Below are 6,000 nucleotides of genomic sequence, written 5' to 3'. Positions count from 1 at the left end.
CCCAACTCATTGCCTGGCCCGGGATAGCTGGAGCTTCACACACTATGCCTGGGAGCCCCCTCCCCTCATTGCCTGGCCCGGGATAGCTGGAGCTGCACACACCACTCCTGGGAGCCCCCACCCCTTAATGCCTGGCCTGGGATAGCTGGAGCTGCACACACCACTCCTGGGAGCCCCCTCATTGCCTGGCCTGGGATAGCTGGAGCTGCACACACCACTCCTGGGAGCCCCCTCATTGCCTGGCCCAGGATAGCTGGAGCTGCACACACCACTCCTGGGAGCCCCCTCATTGCCTGGCCCGGGATAGCTGGAGCTGCACACACCACTCCTGGGAGCCCCCTCATTGCCTGGCCCAGGATAGCTGGAGCTGCACACACCACTCCTGGGAGCCCCCTCATTGCCTGGCCCGGGATAGCTGGAGCTGCACACACCACTCCTGGGAGCCCCCTCATTGCCTGGCCCGGGATAGCTGGAGCTGCACACACCACTCCTGGGAGCCCCCTCATTGCCTGGCCCGGGATAGCTGGAGCTGCACACACCACTCCTGGGAGCCCCCTCATTGCCTGGCCCGGGATAGCTGGAGTTGCACACACCACTCCTGGGAGCCCCCTCATTGCCTGGCCCAGGATAGCTGGAGCTGCACACACCACTCCTGGGAGCCCCCTCATTGCCTGGCCCGGGATAGCTGGAGCTGCACACACCACTCCTGGGAGCCCCCTCATTGCCTGGCCCGGGATAGCTGGAGCTGCACATACCACTCCTGGGAGCCCCATCAGTGCCTGGCCTGGGCTAGCTGGAGCTGCCCAGGTGAAGTCCTCAATTAAACACATCCTTAAGACCTGGTGGGGGACTGTGCCTGGGTGTCTCCAGCTATCCCCAGGTGAAGACATCTCTGCCCCCCACTTGAAGAGGAGACCATCTTCAGAGACTTTGTATTTTTTCCACCAGAAGAGTGGACTCCCTGCCATCACCCACCGGAGGGTAGTGACCCCGCTGCTGTGGCCTCCCCCACCCCGGTTTCTCCTCTTGCCTCTTGAAAAGCCACATCACCTCTCCAATTATCTATTGCTCGTTTCAGCAGAGGGGAGAAGGCCCCTCTCCAATCAAGACAACTAGGAGAGGGGTGCGCTGCATAATACTGCACCCTCTGCTCATAGAGCACACATACCTAGGCCATTAACACCAATAGGCCTGGGGGTGGGTGTCGCCTTTCAAAAATTAACCCTGAAATGACGACCCCATCTTCGCCGGCGATGGGGCCAGCAAGGTCGTACGCGGGCGTGATATTCACGGCTAATCCCACTGCTTCTGCTGCCCTGTCGCTGTTCCGTCTCCTGACAAAAAAGCTCAGGGTGAAGGCCTACACTCACCCCAATATGTCTGTCGAGGTCTGTGTGAAAGCCATGGCTGGGGTTGTCGGCCCCTCGGCCATCCTAGCAACCTCGAAGATGTACGGCAAGGCTGTGTTCTTCCTGCGGTCAGAGCGGGCGGTGGCCCTGGTGGTATCAAGGGGGCTCACCGTGGGCGGGACTTTCCTGCTGGTGGACCGTCTTGAGACCGCCGCGCAGAGGATCGTCCTCTCCAACGTCCCGCCCTTTGTTTCAGGTGAGCTCCTCCTCCCCCACCTGCGTCAACTGGGGGAGGAGAGATCGGGGATCACGCCGACCCCGCTCGGATGCAGGGAGGCCAGCCTCCAGCACGTCTTCTCCTTCCGGCGCCAGCTTTTCCTTCAGCTGGCACGGGAGGAAGAAACCGAAAGCGTGTTTATTGTCTGCCACGAGGGGACCGCCTACCGCGTCTGTTGGACGAGGTGCGGTGCCACGCCTGTAAGGGGGTGGGGCACATAAGGAGGAACTGCCCTGCCTCCAAGGCTGCCGGAACATCTGAGGCGGCCGAGGCTGGCACCGCCGCCGCTCCTCCCTCTGATACTGGCCGCGTGTCCACGGCTCCCGATGTGCGGGTGGTGCCGGGGTCCAATACCATCACGGCCTCCGGCAGGGGGGGAGGGAGGACATCGGGCCAGGAGAAAGTCAAAGAAAAAGACAAAACACCTTAGGGCGGGTCCCCTCATGGAGCGAGACAGTGACAAGCTTCAGGAGCTCACCTCCACGTGCCTGGCAGAAATAGCCGCGGAATTCGAAAGGGGGGGTGGCCTCATGCCCGGGGCCGTGATCACAACCGCTGAGGTGGAACAACCAGGACCTGCGGTCGGCCTCGGGCCCGAGGAACCCAAAGAAAACCCTGTTCAGCATAGGGGGGTGGGGGCAGAGGGGGAGGCCTCGGAAGACAAGGGGGTCTCCCAGCCTCCAGTTCCCTTCGGGGGGAAAAGGAGGCGTGTGTCTGAGGGGGAGGAGGAAGAGGAGAAGGACCAGGAGGAGCGAGGACCCTCCTCGCAAGTGAAGTCATCACTTGCCGCGGATGTTGCGCCCCCTCCCACCGCCAGTAACATTCGGCAGGAGCTGCCTGTCCGCCGGGAGGGCGCGACAGTAGAATCTTTCCCGGCTGTGCCTCCTGGGGTTGGGGACGAGACCCTGCTCGTGGGGGGTGGGGCCGTGGAACTCATAAATCCGGAATCGACAACTCCTGCCATGTCGAGCACCCTGGAGATCGGGGCGGGCGAGGCCATCGAGGCTGAGCCCGCCGGGGACATTCAGGCCATCCCCCGGGATCTGCTCGACTTGGTCCAGGACCTGGAAAAAAATTCCCAGCCCGCTGGGTCGGTGGTTGATAGCGGTGAGGAGGAGGACCCCCTGACCCCGTCTCTGATGCTGGTGCCAGGGGCGCTGGGAATAATGTTCTCCCCGGTTTCCCTGTACACCCCGGTGCCTGGGGCGGAGGGGGGGACCCCAGGCCGCTGCTTTCTCCCGACCCGGCGCCACCGGAGGAGCCCGGTGGGGACACCTCTGCCGCCGATCTTGGGGGTGAGGCCGGGGCGGGGGCGGCCGATGTCGACCCCCCGGAGGAGGGCAGAGACCCGGCGGGGGATACTGAGGATGAGTTAGAGTCCATCACCAGTGAGGCGGCGGATATCCTCGCGCCCCTCGCCAGGTCCTCCCTCATCCCCATTGAGGAACTCCGGGACTTTGCGGCCACGTGCCAGGGTCGCCGTAGCCAGGTTCGGCAGGCCCTCGAAAGATGGTCGGATCTGGCGCTGCTCGTCGGCTCCGCCCGTGCCGCACTGAAAACCTTGGGCATGGACAGGGGCGTGAGCCCAGCCGAGCCGTGTCGGATCAACAAGTTCCTCACTGAGCTGAAAAGGGAGTGGCGGTCGACTAGCGGCTGCACTCCCTCCTCCCGTTAGGTTAGGTTGAGGTTGCGCTATGCTCTTGTCATGAAGATAACCATAGCCAGCCTCAACATCAACGGCAGCAGAGGCGCACGCCGTAGATTTAATAACTTCTCGGTCCTCCGGGACGGGAGGTATGCGGTGTGCTTCCTGCAAGAAACCCACACCGTTCCAGAGGACGGGCCATGTGGCTCCTGGAGTGGCAAGGAGGGGTCAGCATGTGTCACCTCTCCAACTATTCCAGCGGGGTGGCTATCTTGCTGGCCCCGCATTTTCAGCTGGAGATCTTGGGGGTTAAGGAGCACGTGCCGGGCCGCTTGCTCCAGGTCACTGTTCACCTGGGGGGTGTGCCGCTCCATCTAGTGAACGTGTATGCCCCCGCGGCCAGTGCGCCGCAAGTGCGCTTCTTTGAAGAAGTGTCCGCTCTTCTGGGCTCCATCGACATCGGCGAGTGCGTCATCCTCGGGGGGGGGGATTTTAATTGTACCCTCGAGGCGAGGGACCGTTCGGGTCCCCCGTATAGCCTGGCGTCGGTGGAGAAGTTGAGGGACCTGGTCGGGTCCTTCGACTTGGTGGACGTCTGGCGAAATCTCCATCCCGACTCCAGCACCTTCACTTACGTGAGGTCTGGAGGAGGAAGGTCCAGAATCGACCGCCTTTACATTTCCCGGGCGTACGTCTCCTGCGTTCTGGCGGCTTCCATGCGGCCGGTGCCGTGCACGGACCACCACCTGATGTGGGCGGAGCTCATTCCGTTACGCGCATGGTGGGGGGGTCTGCATACTGGCATTTTAACAACCTGCTGCTGGAGGATGAGCGGTTCCGGGATTCGTTTTGTCGGTTCTGTGCCGACTGGAGAAGGAAGCGGGGGGGCTTCCCCTCCTTGAGGCTATGGTGGGACATAGGCAAGGCTCACATCTGTCTCTTCTGTCAGGAGTACGCGAGGGGGTCGACCAAGAGGCGGGAGGCCCGGGTCGGGCGGTTGGAGAGGGAGGTGCTCGATCTGTGGTCCTGTCTCGGTCAAGTCGTCGATGGCCCGGCCCTGCGGAAGGTGTATGAAGAGAAGAAGGGCGCACTGAAGGACCTGCAGCTCGTCGGGTCCCAAGGCGCGTACGTGAGGTCACGGATCCACATCCTCCGGGACCTGAACCGTGGCTCCCCCTTCTTCTACTCGCTGGAAAATGATGAGGGGTCCGTAAGCAGCTTTTGGGGCTGCTGGCCGACGACGGATCTCTTGTCTCTGATCCGGAGGGGATCAGCGCGGAGACCCGGGCCTATTACGGGGCTCTGTTCTCTCCGGATTCGTCCAGCGAGGGTGCGTGCAGTTTTGTGGGAGGATGTGCTGAAGGTCGGCCCGGAGGGTGCCGAAAAATTGGACGCTCCGCTAAGCTTGGCGGAGCTGACCGGTGCCATCAGCCAGCTCTCGAGGGGAAAGTACCCGGGGCTGGATGGGCTGACCGTGGAGTTTCACAGGGCATTCTGGGACATCCTGGGGGAAAGTCTGGCGACCGGGAAGATGCCCCTCTCATGGCGCAGGGCAGTCATTGACCTGCTGCCTAAGAGGGGCGATCTCCGCCTTTTAATAAATTGGCGCCCAGTCTCCCTCCTTAGCACGGATTATAAAATTTTTGCCAGGGCCATGTCTGCCCACCTTGGCACTGTGCTGGCCCACATGATCCACCCCGACCAGTCCTACACGGTCCCGGGCCGGACTATCCACGATAACATCCATCTGGTCCGGGACCTGGTCCACCGTTCCCAGAGGGCTGGTCTGTCAGTCGCCTTCCTTTCCCTGGATCAGGAGAAGGCGTTCGACAGGGTGGATCACGAGTATCTCTTCAGAACTCTGCGCGCATTTGGGTTCGGGACGCATTTCGTCGCCCGGATCTGACTTCTGTATGCCGCTGCGGAGTGTCTGATAAAAGTTAACGGGTCTTTGACGGTGCCCCTTCGCTTCGGGAGGGGGGTGCATCAGGGATGCCCAATGTCCGGTCAGTTATATGCCGTCTGCGTGGAGCCTTTCCTGCGCCTCTTGCGGAAGAGGTTGACGGGACTGGCTCTGCAAGGGCTGGGCGTGGAAGTCATCCTCTCGGCTTACGCCGATGACATGCTCCTCATGGTCACGGATCCCACTGACTTGCGGAGGATGCGAGAATGCCAGCAGATTTACTCGGACGCATCCTCCGCCAGGATCAACTGGGAGAAATGTTCTTGACTCCTGGTGGGCCAGTGGCAGGTGGACTCCCTGCCGGAGGAGTTCAGGCCCTTCGCCTGGAGCACCATGCCCCTCCTCTACTTGGGAGTCTACCTCAGCCCTGCCGAGGACGCCTGGCCAGCGAACTGGCAAGAGCTGGAGGCCAAAGTCACCGCTCGCCTAGGACGCTGGACAGGACTGCTCCGAGTGTTGTCCTACAGGGGTCAAGCGCTGGTCATAAACCAGCTGGTGGCCGCCATGTTGTGGTACTAGTTGGTGACTTTGATCCCGCCCCCTGCGTTTGTCGCCAAGATGCAGAAGGAACTCATTGACTTCTTCTGGGACAAAGAGAAGCACTGGGTCTCTGCCGTGGTTCTGAGTCTCCCGCTTAGGGAGGGCGGTCAGGCGCTGGTGTGCCTTCGCACCTGGACGGCGACTTTCCGTCTTCGGACCCTGCAGAGATACCTGTACGTCGAGAATCCTCCTCGATGGCGTGCGCTGGTGACGTATTTCTTCTGCC

The sequence above is a fragment of the Somniosus microcephalus genome, chromosome 4, assembly GCF_052327205.1.
Source record: "Somniosus microcephalus isolate GS21.2 chromosome 4, FLI_Smic_1.0, whole genome shotgun sequence".
In the NCBI taxonomy this organism is placed as follows: Eukaryota; Metazoa; Chordata; class Chondrichthyes; order Squaliformes; family Somniosidae; genus Somniosus; species Somniosus microcephalus.
The sequence above is the reverse complement of the archived record's forward strand: the minus strand, read 5'-3'. Positions refer to the sequence as shown.